This window comes from Hipposideros armiger, unplaced genomic scaffold, assembly GCF_001890085.2.
Source record: "Hipposideros armiger isolate ML-2016 unplaced genomic scaffold, ASM189008v1 scaffold_519, whole genome shotgun sequence".
NCBI classification, from domain to species: Eukaryota; Metazoa; Chordata; class Mammalia; order Chiroptera; family Hipposideridae; genus Hipposideros; species Hipposideros armiger.
In genome coordinates, this window is record NW_017731869.1 from 58021 (window position 1) to 73094 (window position 15074).

Here is a 15074-nt window from a genome sequence, read left to right on the forward strand (position 1 = left end):
TATAAGTGGAATCTAAACAACAAAAATAAGCGAAACAGAGACAAATTCATAGATACAGAGAACATTTTGATGGTTTCCAGAGGGGTGGGGGGTAGAAGTTTCTGAAAAAGGGGAAGGGATTAAGAAGTACAAATTGGTTGTTACACAGTTGTCATGGGGATGTAGGGTATAGCATAAGGAATATAGTCAATAATATTGTAGTAACTATGTATGGTGTTAGATGGGTACTAGATCTATCAGGATGATAGGAGGGGGTTTGGGGCAATGTGAAAAAGGTGAAAGGATTAAGAAATACAAATTGGGGGGTGGACGGTTAGCTCAGTTGGTTAGAGCACAGTGCTCATAACACCAAGGTTGCCGGTTTGATCCCCACTTGGGCCACTGAGTTGCGCCCTCCACAACTAGATTGAAACAACTACTTGACTTGGAGCTGATGGGTCCTGGAAAAACATACACAGTTCCCCAATAAAATTTTTTTTTTAAAGAAAGAAAAGAAATACAAATTGGAAGTTACAAAATAGTCAATGGAATGTAAAGTAAAGCATACAGAATATGTATAATCAATAATATGGTAGTAACTATGCATAGTGCCAAGTGGGTACTAGACTAGTTAGGGGGATCACTTCTTAGATTATATAAATGTCTAACCACTATGCTGTACACCTGAAATTAATATAAAATAATACTATGACAACTGCAATTGAAAATTTTTTAAAGGGGGGAAAAGATAAAGGGGTTTAAGAAGTCAAAGTTTCAGGTATAACACAAGTCATAGGAATGTAATGTGCAACATAGGGAATATAGTCAATAATATTGTGATAGTGTGTTATGGTGTCAGATGGTTGCTGGACTTATTATGGTGATCATTTCTTTAGGTATATAAGTGTTGAATAACTATGGTATACACCTGAAACTAATAGAATATTGTATGTTAGCTATATTTTAATAAAAACTTTTAAAAAATGAAAAATCTCAAAATATTTAAAATTAAACAAAAGCAGAAATGTGTGAGTGCGGATGCTCACTTTGTTCATAGTCCATGTCTGCATTCCCTTTTATATGCTGAGATACTGAATGTACAAATTACTACAGAAAGTTGAAAAAAGTACAAATAAACCATTTCTGAAACTTATAGAACACCCAGATTTTCACATTCACCAATGAATGTTCTAACCCCAAATTAAAGTCACAGAAAAAATGAATTTCAAAATTAAAATGAATTTTGATTTTTCTTTTTTTAAATTTGTTTCAGGTGTCATTTCTCCTTCAATCTTACTAAAATTCCTCCTTATCTCTTGCTCCTGCCTACGATGAAACATATATTGTGTGTAGATGTAGCCATGTCTAATTTAAGAAGAAATTTCCTTCCCCTTGTTTTTCACCAGAATTGCACATCCTAAAAATGTCATAGGTTGTCTTTTAAACTTTCTTTCTAGAACTGAGAAATTTCCTACAACCTTACAGCTTACTGTGGACTTGGTCAGTTAAACTTCCTCTGATGCATGAATAAAAAAAGCATTTGGTAAAAAGGTCGTCGGAAACCATTAAAATAATTAATAATTAAAGAATTCATAATTAAAGCATTATAAGGAGTAAATATAAATATTTATAAATGCGATGATGCAATGATGTGTTAAATCTCTCATTTACAACGTGGGGAATGAAGAGCTTGAAAGGTTTCTGATGTTTGACTCTGGGTGATTAAATATAGACATCAAAACAAACAAACAAAATACGCTGGCTGTGGGTATTGGAGACCGTGGCTCTGCGCAGGCGATGCCTGAGCCTCACAGAATCGGCAGTGCCTCTAGCCTTCCAGCATGTTGCTGAGACACTGCATGGGCAAATGCAGTAACAGAGTGTTGCCAGAGTGCAGCTGAGCAGTGAAAGCACCCGAAAAACAATCGACCTCATGGGATGACTAGACCGTGTCCATTAAGCCAGGGCCTGCCCGAGAACGCCGGCTCTGTTAGGGGCATAGCATGGAGGTAATTGACTCGTCAGCCCACTGAGGCTGCTCAAGGACCTGTTTGTTTCTCCCTCCATTCTGGGGCTTGGCTATTTCAACTACACGATTCACTCGACTCTAAATTCTAACCATCCAAAAATAGTCTCCTGAAGTCCTGATTATGCACAACTTAAAGATGGTCACTTAGCATATGCCTTAAAAAGAGAGAAAGAAAAAAAGAAAAACAAACAAGAACTATAAACCTGAATAGAAATAATTTGGGGGTGTTGGTTAAATTTGGGTGGGCACAACGTTGTCAATTATTTTAGTGTAGGGTGGAAACATCACTAGGAAACAGCTGATCAACATGGAATACTGCTTGAGGGAATGCGTTGTAAAGTAAATATACCACCTTTTAAAAACATAATAAAAAATAAGCCATTATTTATTCTGTTTTAAATACCTGGAGACACAGCTGCTTCTCACATATTTTAGAACAACTTTCAGTGAGTATGTTTATGATACAAATAGTAAAGCTGAATATGTAATGAATGGAAGAATGAGTAAAAGAATGAACAAAAGAAACAAACTTATTGTGGCAGGAAGAACTCCATGGAAAATGTCTTGCATTTTGATTGTTTAATTCTCATTGCAGCAACATTTTATGGCTTAGTAAATGCTGGTGTTAGATTGTCTTTTCATTTCTGTGAAAACCCTGAGAATATATATATTTTTGTCTCCATTTAACTGAAGAAAACAATGAAGACCAGTGAGTCTTTCCAAAGTTACTCACTTACTCAGCATCAGAACCAGCACTTTGAGTCCTGATCAGTGGTTTTTTAGAAGTACATAAAAAGAGCCCAGGAGTGAGATTAATCCAGATGTCATAGTTAAAAAGCAAGAGAGTACGAGTTTAACAGACTGATGACCTTATAGAAAAAACAAAAGGGCAAGAAACCAATTTTTTTTTTTTAATTGTGAAGCAGTGTGTTTTCTCAGGACTCATCAGCTCCAAGCCAAGTAGTTGCTTCACTCATAGCCGTGGAGGGTGCAACTCAGTGGCCCATTTAGGGATCGAACCGGCAACCTTGGTGTTATGAACATTACGCTCTAACCAACTGAGCTAACCAGCCACCCCAATAAACCAATTTTAAACAATGGAGAAAGAGGAAGAGAGACATGAAAAGGAATGCTGCAGATAAGAGTAAAAATTAGCCAAGAGTCCCCTGAGGTCCATGGATTGGGTTGTCGGAAAAGTCATGACGCATTTTTACAATGAAAAAATACGTCATGACTTTTCCAACAACCCAAAACCCAGTACATTGTTTTGCCTTCAGATACCCCTGGTTGTTCACAGAATGTGAAAGTATTCACAAGACTCAAAAGGAATTGAAATTAAAAAGTTTATTTAAGAGAAACTGGCAGAGCTGCCGGGGGGGGGGGGGCAAGGGGGGTGCGGTAAAGTCTCAAACCTATTGCTACAGACAACTGCACCTAATTTCAGGTTAGCTTTTTCTTATATAGGAAAGGGTCGGTAAATTTTCTTATAGCAGGAGATGTCCTGGACATTTGATGTACAGACTGAGGTCATTTGATTGACATATGTTGGTTATATAACTAGTTTCTTTCTACACATGTTCTTACCCAGAATGCACACAGAAAAAATCAATGGGGGGGGTAAGCCATAATGTTCATTTTATTTTAATTGTATTATAATGAGGCTGGAGTTTAAACTATGGACAGCCTCCAGCAGTTTGTGCACAACTGTGACAATGTCTGGCAGACATGTGAGCTACTTCCGTGATTTGTTCGCATCTACGAATGTTTGTAATGTGAGGTCTGTTAGTATCTGTGAAAGTTCGCAACTCGAATGTTGGTAAGTCGGGGACTTACTGTAATCTCTTTTTCCAGATCCCACCCCCCAGAGAGCACAACCCACCACACCAGAGAAGGAAACTACAAGATCCCTCATTGTTATCTTGTTCCCCAAATACTATATCTATGTGCTGTAAAATGCTATTATGCTGTACCCACCAATGTAAAAGAAGTGTCTCTCCATTTTACTTTTTATCCAATCCCAGAGATTTCCCCGCTTTGCTTTCTCCCACCTGCTTAATCTACAACCATTGGATTTCATGTAACCCTCCTCCTTTGATTCTATGTATAAAATAAGTTGCAAACCGCCATTTTGTGGAGCATTTTCTCAATCTGTTGAGATTTTTCTTCCTGGCAACTGTTGTCAGTTTGGCTCAAATAAACTCTTATAAGCTTCCTCTTAGGTTGGGTATTTTTTGTTGACACAGTGATGATCTTTCTCTCCCCTGCTACTTTATACTCAATATGTCCCTGCTGCATAACAAGTGCTTAAGAATTATTTGTGAAATTAATTAATGAATCCTAAAATTATCTCAACTCATACTACCATTTGGGGTCATTTGTCAGAAAGTGTCAATCTTCACTCTTCACAAATTCTGTATTTGCTAATTTGCTTACTGATAAAGTTGATTGGCAAACCCCAAATCAAAACTTATAATTCTTTCACAGTCATTCATGGACCTGTGCAGAGTGGCACAAAATTTGAGTCAGCCACCTCACATGCTCCCAGCTAAAGTTGAACAAAGTGACTCCCTGCCTTTTTGTTTCAGTTCTCACACTGTGAACAATTGTCCCTTTCATGGTCCATTTAGTGCCATACTTTCCACAGTTTTATTTGCTTTGTTGGTTATTTCAATGTTTAAAATAGCCTTGAAACATAGTGATGAGGAACTGTCTAGTGTCCCTAGCACAAGAAGACTGTGACATGCATAATACAAGAAATGTATGTGTAGATAAGTTCAGTATTAATAAATCAACAATGCAGTAAATCCACAAAAAAGAAGATGAATTTGCTGACCTGTATGTGGAGCCACTCATAAAGTGCTAAAGTGATGTCTGTAATGCTATGATGAAGCTGTGGAAAAGATGGAACAGGGGCTTGATTTGTGAATTCATGATATGATGACAATTTTTATTGATTGTTCATTTGTTTTTTAATACATAGCGGACAGCACAGCTGTGTGGCTAAAAGTTGAAAAAAATTATAATCACATTTCCCAGGGTCAGGAAAATGTTACTTCTTGGCAAGGGTTATTATTAAAATATATATACTGCATATAATAATAAACTATTTTGAATTATATGTACATTAAATAAGATGTCTTTAAACAGAAACATGCATAAAATACGGTTATGTTTTCATCAGTTCAAAAAAATATTTTGACCAGAGGCTCACAGGAACCTAGCCCTGTATTTACCCTAGGAGCAATGGCTTAGCATTCACTCAGTATTCACAGTGTTTTTAACATGACAGCCATGAAGAGTGAGAACGTGCACTCTCTTCACCTTGATCTCATGTCAGTCCTGACTATTAACTCTCTTTTCCTTTTCTCTTGACCATCTTCTTTTTGTTTCAGTGACACGCTTGCACAGCTACCTCTCACGCATTACCTATATCAGTGTTTCTCAAATTTTAATGCAATGAAGAAACTAAAACTCATAGATACATACAATAGTTTAGTGGTTACCAGAGGGTAAGGGGGGAGGAGGGTGGTAGATGAGGGTAAAGGGATCAAATATATAGTGACGGAAGAACTGACTGGGTGGTGAACACACAACATGATATACAGATGACGTGTTATAGAATTGTACGCTTGAAACCTATGTAACTTTACTAACAATTGTCATCCCAATAAAATTTTAATTAAAAAAATTTTTAATGCACCTATGAATCCCCTGCTGATTGTGCTAAAATGCAATTATGATTCAGTAAGATTGAGGTGAGGTCCAAGATTCTAGAGTATTTAACAAACTTCAGGGTGATAACTCTGCTGCTTTCTCCTGTACCACACTAAATAGCAAGGGCTACATCCTATCTTTCTTTTTGTTTAAAATACTTGGAGCAATAATTTCACGCCAATAGTTCTCTACAGTTAAATCATAAGAATGATCAGAGGCAAAATTTGTGATTTTCCTCAGGGTCTTAGAGAAGTCATGAAGGAACTAGTAAAGTTTGAAAAATTTTAACAAAAACAACATGAAATGTCTCAACTACTACAAACATGTCAGGAAGGTAAAGAATAAGAAAAGACTACAATTTGGCATAAATTCAACACAGGTTTTTGTGGAGAACATATTACATTTAATATTAATGTAATATTTTATATTACATTACATATTTATATTACATTACATTACATGGCAGTTAATACACTGTCAATGATACAATATTAAAAAGACATGTACTTTACTCTCAAGAAGCTTAAAAATTACAAGGGGAAAAGGGACCTACATAGTTGCAGCAAAGGATAGGAAGCGAGAAGTTGATTTAGCAAAGTATACTGAAAGTGTGGTGGGAGGGGAGTTAAGACACTGCTTCCACTTGTGAATCAGAAAAGGCCCTCAAATGGAAGTGTCATCTAAAACGGGCTGGAAATCCATTAATTTTTGAATATGTAGAGGTTGCTAGGGCCTTATGTTATCCAGAGTTAAAGTGTGAGTTTTAAAATCTCAGAACTCAGGTCAGAAAACAAATTCTATGAAATTACATTTAGCTTATATTAACAACTGATCATTAAGCATAAATGAACAACAACAAAAGCTCTACAAGGAGAGTTGAAAGGACATCATCACCATGCAGCATTTAGATATGTCCCTGAGCTGCTGGCATCTCATTCCAAAAGAAGAAGAGGAAGTTCACCTGTTCTAATAAGAGCAAAGAAGGAAGTTACTCTGCATGAGGCAGAGGTGAGAATAAAAGGTAAAAGGGAGGGGGACTGGGAAGAGGCGAACTGAGGAGAGAGAGAGAAAAAAGAGATGGAAGACAAGTGGGGAGTGAATAAAAGAGCAGGAAAGATGGATACAAAGAGCTCACCAGCACTTCTTAAGCCAAAATGCAAGACCTGTCAGAAGCACCAGGGGCACCCTCACTGCCAAGATGCAAGCCCATGGAGTTGCAATTGTGCATTTGGGTGAACACAGAGTATCATTTCAAAACCACCCCCTGTTTACTTCATTTTCCTTGTCTTATTTTTTTCATTTGAGTATCTGCCTCACCAAGCTCCTTTTTCCCTATTTCTTCTCTCTTCTCTATTCAGAGATGAAATTTTCTTCTAACCCTCAACCTGCTCCTGCACCTGCAGGTCTCTCATGTTCAACTCTTCTATTTTTTCCTTTTCTATTAAATTTATTGGGGTGACATTTGTTAGTAAAATTATATAAGTTTCAAGTGTACATTTATATAAAACATCATCTATATATTGTATTGTGTGTTCACCACCCAGAGTCACTTCTCCTTCCATCACCATATATTTGATAGAATGTTAGATAGAATGAGGAGAAAAGAAATGGCATTAGAAAGGAGGGAAAATGGAGGAACAAAAGGTGCCAGAGAGCGGAAACTCAGAATCTGCAGGAAAGGGAACCACAGTTACCTCAGCAGACATTTGACTGCTCCATGGCCTCATGCTTTACATTCATCTTTCAGAAGTGCACAGGGACCTGGGTCAGGGGTCAGGGATATTCAGAATAGAACTACACTGACATTCTCACTCTCCAGGTATATGCTGAGAAAACTATACCACATACACACACACACACACACACACACACACACACACATACACACACCCTTAAACCAAATTGGGCAGTTACCAGAGTTCTTACCATCTTCATTGTTACCACCTGGGAGGAGAACTACTAGCAATAAAAGTTGCAGAAACAGCATTTCATTTACAGATGTTATTTCTTTCAGAAGTTTGTCTTTGATTTCTGTTTTAAACAAATCTACCTGACAATACCTCTATTTTCACTCCTTTCTCCTACCAACAGAGAAACCTCCTTAGTCACTGTCTGTGTGACAGCAGCAGCAACAGCTGCAGCAAAACTGTGTTCCTTCTCTAAGCCCTGGACTGCCAACTCAGACTCTCACTTCCGCTCCAGTTCTGACTCTCTTCTCTGGCTTTCAGCTTCTCTCCTTGTCATCAGCCTCCATTCTATTCATCTTTCCCTAATTCAACCTCTATGGCAACGGTTCTCAACCTGTGGGTCGCGACCCCTTTGGGGGTCGAATGACCCTTTCACAGGGGTCGCCGGGTACTCGTATGTGGGCGTATCTGCATGTGGGCCTGGAGACGGATAGAGGAGCGGTGTCTCGGTTCCTAAGACCATCGAAAATATGTGTTTTCCGATGGTCTTAGGCGACCCCTGTGAAAGGTTGAGAACCGCTGCTCTATGGAATAAGTCGCATGTGGCATAGAAAAGTCACTTTTCCTCTGGGCACATATTATTCTTTCATACAATAAAAGCATAAAGCTAAATGGCTTACCAATTCTTATCTAATATTCTCATGTTCCTGCTATTTTCTATCACCCTGTCTTCCTCTTGCCCTTTAGAATATTCTCCAAATATTCTTTTTCTCTGTCTCACCCCACCCCACCTCCTCTTTCATATCTCTAATTCCTCATAGGTTGCTTTATTTGCTTTTCAGGACCCCCTACGATTGCCCTGTGTAACAGTATACTATGATCAGGAAGGCCAGATTCAGGGAGGCTGACGCATGTTTGTGTACCAGCCCTTCTCAACCACTGATCTCTTGAATTGGAAAAATCATATCCCATCATATACTGAGAAGCCCCAGGCTTTGACTGACCTCCTTCAGTCAATCATTCAAACGCATCAGCCCACCTGGGCCAATTGTCGCCAACTCCTCTTAACTCTCTTAAACATCAAGGAGCACCGCTGGTCACCCAGGGAGCCATAAAGTGGCTGGAGGAGCATGCCCCGCCGGGGAGCTTAAACATTCAAATGTATGCCCAGAACCATTTTCCTGAGGAGGACCCCCAGTGGGACCCCAGTGATGACCGGAACTTCCAGATGCTGGAATGGTATCAAGAAGCCCTTATAGGAGGCCTAAAGGATGGTAGCAAAAAAGTCATCAATATGAACAAGATCTCTGAAGTCCTCCAGGGACCCGAGGAAAGTCCAAGCCAATTTCATGAAAGACTCTGTGAAACGTTCCGTCTCTACACTCCCTTTGACCCTGAGGCCCTCGAGAATCAGCAGATGGTCCATGCCACTTCTGTCAGGCAAGAAATATTCTGTGATTCAGTCTAGGGGCAATCTTTAATCTAGGATTCAGAAACTGATTAGAAGAGTAATCAAAGCCAGGGGCTAAGACCTGCTGCAGTGGGCTACCATGAGTGGCCAGCAGCCAGCGTGAGTGGCCAGTAGCCAGTGTGAGCTGCCAAGAGCCACCATGAGCGGCCGTCCAGAAGCCGGCGACCGATCTGCCTCACCGGGGAAGAGCGCAATGATAATACCAACATGGGCCAGTGAAGCGACGTCCTCCACAACTAGACTGAAGAACAAAAGGACAGCAGCTTGTCTGTTCCCCTCCCCCAATTCCCCAATAAAAAATCTTAAAAAAAAAAAAAAAGCCAGGGGCTAAGAAATTAGGGAAGAGGAAACTTAAAATTTCTATAGGAAAACACTTAAAAATTGTAGTGGGGTAGGGGGTGCTACTCGCTTGGCCCATATCAATGGTAATTAGGAGACAAGCATAATAATGAGGAATTTTGCAGTTAGTTTTCAGCTCTGGTCCAGAAAAAGGATTACTACATTCCAAAGATGTTTTCTTAGACAGCAAAAAGACAACAGACAGGCCCACTGAAAAGGCACAGATTAACTTTATGAATGAAGCGAAAGATGTGCTTTCCCTGCTTTCCCACCATGACCCACTCAGCTATGAAATTTTTTTTATGCTTATGCCATCTTATGTGGTTATTTTCAGTCTCCTGAGCTTGTCAGGTTAATATGTGGCCCCTTTTCCATCCACACTACCCACCATGACCTATCCAGTTAGAAATTTATTATCAGGTCATCCTGTGATGTTACTTTCTGTCACTGAACTTGTCAGATTTATTACATAGCCCTTTTTTTGTTGTGATTGCTTGCTCTGGTTCCTTGCTTATGGCTTGAGAAAGAATTCATGAGGCACAAAGGAATAGAAGTTAGAAAGTTTATCTGAGAAGAGAAACATTGGCAGAAAAGTTGCTGGGGGCAGAGTCTACAGAGGGTGCCAAAATAATGTATACACATTTTAATACAGGAAAAAACTATTAAACTTACACTGATGGTAACCATTTTGAGCACCTCTTGTAATTGTAGAAGTCAAACATGACTTGTATTCATCTTTTGTTATCGGTATATATTATTACAATTTTAATACAGTTTTTTTCCTTTCTTAAAATGTGTATACATTTTTTGGCACCTTCTGTAAAGTAAACAGCTGCTGTGGGTTTCTGTTTAGCTAGGGTTTTTTTATTCTCTAACCAGGATGCAAATTGCTTTGGCCTGTAGTGGAATCTTCTATTGTGTTGGCTTTTTCCATTGGGGTGAGGGAAGGTGTGGTTAAACTGGTTAAATTTGTTATAGAAACCTTTGCATATGTTATGTAAATTTAAGTTGGAGCTACCTCCCCCTGCCCCCAAGTCAAATGGCTCATTCCTGTATACTCATACCTGGCTTATCATTTTTGTTCACAGTTAAAATGAGGTATATATGGTACTCTGAGCTAAAGATGACATAAGGTACTTTGGGGCTTCGAAGGGTCATTGTAGGATGATAATAAGATGTTCAGTAAGCAGTAGTTTGTCCTGCCATATAGATAGGTTTAAAGAAAAACAAAAAAAAAAGGTTATTTCTGGTGATAGCTCATTATGGGCCAGACCTCTAATTTAAATTTTTTAAGGGATAGGTAAAAGTTTCTCATAAACCTGCAGGTTCTTGATTACCTTCAGCTTAAAATAATTCCAATGCTAAAGTGGCACATTTTTGGAAGGCCTTTTCTGAACCCCTATAATAGCTAAAAAGTAATTCAACTTGTCAGCTTGTTAGCACAAACAAGAATGTCTTTCTTCTATTTATGTAATTATCCCTTTCTTGTCTCATAGAATCCCCTTGCCGTCACCTTATAATCAGGACACTATTTGGATTCCTGCCTAAATCTGTGCTTCACAAATTGCAATTCTTTGATCCCAAATAAACACTTATCACCTCTCATTTTGGCTTTTTAAGGTTAACATAATCTTAACTTTCCCCAAAATAGTTTCTTCCTTAAATTAGCCTTAGATAATTTCTGTTTATTTGTACACCAAGAAATAAATAGCCTAAGCACATTTATCTAGATGATACAAAAAACAAATAGTTAGGAGCCTTTTAACAGTTATAAACAGCATGAAAAGGTCAGCATTCCAGCAAAGACCAGCTTATGAAAATAAGACAGGTTAGTTAGTATAATATCAGGCAGTTAGGAATTCCCTGGTAGACTGAGCAAAGATAAGAATTTAAAAAAACCTGGTCATTCCCTAAACTAGCCATTCCTTTCAAAATTATGGGGTAACTCCCTCGTACTGGAACAGAGACATCAATCATGCCCCAGAGCAAAAAAGCCATTTTGGAGGACATTACAAAAGGCCTCCCCAAGGCTTTGCAACAGAACAAACCTGATAAACACCTTAAAAACAGGCACCAGTATTTCAGCATTCCCCCTTCCAGGCAGAAAAAAAGTATAAAACTCAAGCCTTTTACCCTAGCTAGTGGGCATCCCATTTTCCAGGTACCCCTCCCACTTGGGAGCTATAACCTTTCTCTTGCCTTAATAAAACTCTCCTCTGCTACAAGCTCTACCTCTCTGGTCCGAGTCTCCATTCTTTGGTTTCACGAGACTGACTACAACCCTGGCACAGGAAATACCCTACATCAATAAGACAAGCATGGAACATTCAAGCAGGGCCAATGAGAAGAAACTCTTGGATACATAATTTCAGTATATTCTACTAACTTTACTTCCCACAAATTATTAGGTTTTTAAATTTTTTAACTAATGGGGGATTTACAGCACAACTCTCTGTATAAATTTTGTGCTTGTTTAGTTTTGTGGGCCAACTAAGTAGTGCCCCCGCCCCCCAACCGCAAGACTTTTAAGTGTTCTTTCCTATAGAAATGTTAAGTATAGAAATAGAAATGTTAAGTCTCCTCCCTAGTTTCTTAGTTCCTTAGCCCCTGGCTTTAATTACTCTTCTAATCAGTTTCTGAAACCTAGACTAAAGATTGCCCCTAGACTAAATCACAGAACATCTCTCACCCAGCCTGGCTTTAGATAACTACTTACAAGCCTGTGATTTCCCAATATTCCCCAAGACATTCCGGACCTAACTCTTGGATAATCCCATCCCAGAGAGTAAATAGGTTTTAACATTTCCCCAGGACAGTATACTTGTTGATTGTAAACATTAAAGGCTAATGTTCTTTCCAAACCCATAGTCACCCTACATCAGTAGCTTTGAGCTCTGCTCTTTACAACATGTATTAATTAAAATCTATTTTTCCTCATTCAGGGACTTTGGGGATACAGATGGTGCCCCAGCAAGACTGCTAGTTCCAACCAAAGAAGCCAACACGGTCTTCCAGGTGGATCTCGAGTCCCCTTCCTCTCATCTGAGATCAGCTAGGGTGAGAGTTCCATGAATCCTCCCATAGGCAGGGACACCTCTATGCCCCTGCCCAGCAGGAAGCAGATACAGAAGAAGAGACCTCCTGTCCCTCAACTTCCCATAGAGATTTTATGGGGATCACGTCTCTCAAGGGGAAAATAAGGCAGGCAGTTAGAGGCAGGCATTGGGTCTCTGCATTCCTGCACATCCCACAGAATGTGACCGCCCAAGAGACCTCCTCTCTCCACCCAAAACTTTTGTTCATTGTAATTATCTACCCCCATGGGGAAACAAATGGATATAAAATACCTGACTGGATTAGACCAGTTACTCACACCTGCTCAGTAAAGGCCATAACACCTTCATTTCAGCTGGGCCCCATTATACCATCATTATAATATGCCCGGAAGTTCATTAATGTTATTATAACAGACTGAATTCTGGGAAGGAATATGTGCAGTCTAAAGATATGAGATAATAGCCTCTTGTCAATTTTAGGTGTCAATCAAGTGGTCCCATGCCCAGAAAGGAACAGCCCATTCTAGAGAAAGAAGGGATAAAAACTTCAAGTCCTGGCCTTGTGAGTTTTTTTTGCTCTGCCCACTCCAAATCCTTTGGAGTGTACTTTTACTCCTAATAATGACTCCCTGGCTCTGGCCCTGGCTCCCGCCCTTGGCCTCCTTGGGCCTTTTGAGCTTCATTTTGCTTGGCCTACTCCAAACTCTTTGGAGTGCACTTTTTTTTTCTAATAATGGCCCTTGAGCCATTCTCTACTGCTCGGGCCTGCTTTTGCTTCTTTGAAATGTATTTTTTCTTCTAATAAACTGTCTTTTTCTGCAACTTTACCTTTCTGGTCCATTTCTCTGTTCTTCAGCTCCACGAGACCATGATCCTGGAGAGCCACAAAAACCCACATCAAAAAATCCTATTTCACCATCTCTATGTGATGTAAAAAGCGAACTGTTAACTATCCTGCACCCACCAATATAAAAGAAGTACCTGTCTCCAATTTACTTTTAGTCAATCCTACAGATTTCCCCCACTTTGCTTTCTCCCACCCGCTTAACCTATCACCAAATGGATTTCATGTAACCTTTCCTCCTTTGATTTTATGTATAAAGTAAGCAGCAACCTGCCATTTCATGGAGCATTTTCTCAATCCGTTGAGATTTTTCCTCCCGGCAACTGTCACCAGTTTGGCTCAAATAAACTCTTATAAGGTTTTTCTTGGGCTGGCTGTTTTTTTGGTTGTTTTTTTTTTTTTTTGACACTTAGAAGGCTTAATCCCAAAAACTAAAACTCAAATTACCTGCCTAAATAACAAGACTCAACAAGAGCAAAGATAATGTCCCTGCTCCCTCTCTGAAGCAGGTTAGCAAACATTGAGTAACAAGGTCAATTGCTGAAAGAGGGGCAAGAGTGTGAAGATAAAACCTTTTGAAGCACATCATAAAGAAAATACCAAATAACAGAAACCCTCAGGCATGGGAAGGGGGTTGAGAATGGGTGAGAAAGGTAAAGGGATTGGGAAGTACAAATTGGTGGTCACAAAATAGTCATGGGGATGTGAAATACAGTATGGGGAATATAATCAATAATGTTGTGGGCCAGCCGAGTGGTGCATTGGTTAGGAGTTGGCTTGGGATGCCAGCTCTGAGCAGCAGGGCCCCGGTTCAGAGCCCAAATATGAGAACCAGTGACGCTGCGCCCTCTACAGCTAAGATGGTGAACAACAGCTCGACCTGGATCTGGGCTGCAGTGAGTCGCCAGCGACAGTGTAGGATGCAGTGGGACTGGTTGGCAGCCGGTGTGAGCTTTCATGAGCTGCCGTGAGCTGCTGTGAACAGCCGTTCAATGGCCAATGAGTGACTGCCTCACCCAGGAAGAGTGCAATGATAATACCGACATGGGCAATGAAGCCACATCCTCCACAACTAGACTGAAGAACAAAAGGACAGCAACTTGTCTGTTCCCCTTCCCTGATTCTCCAATAAAATCTTTAAAAATAATAATAATAATAATGTTGTAAAGACTATGTACTAGACTTATCAGGAGGATCGCTTCATAGATTGTATAAATGCCTAACCACTGCGCTGTACACCTGAAACTAATATAAAATAATATTGAATGTCAACTACAATTAAATATATATTGTCATGGGATGTAAAGTACAGCATAGGTATATAGTCAATGGTATTGTAATAGCTATATACGATGTAATGGATAGTAAGCTTGGTGGGTTTATCACTTTGTGAGGGGTGTAAATGTTTAATTATGTTGTTTTGTACACCTGAAACTAATTTTTTTAAAAACCCTCAGGCAAACAACCCCACTCTACAAACAGAGTAATTCTAGAAAAATGTGAAGACTGTTGAAACAACAAAACACAAACACAATTAAATGACTCAAACCCCACATTCAATGCTTAGCTAAAAAGGCATGCCTATATATATATAATAGTATATAAATATATGCTATTTACCTCAGTGTCCATTATTCTACACAAGATGCCTGCATTTCTACCAAAATTATTAAACACACACACAGCAATCAAGGGGAGTGGAGCCCCAGGCACACAAAGGAGTCTGCGCTTTCCC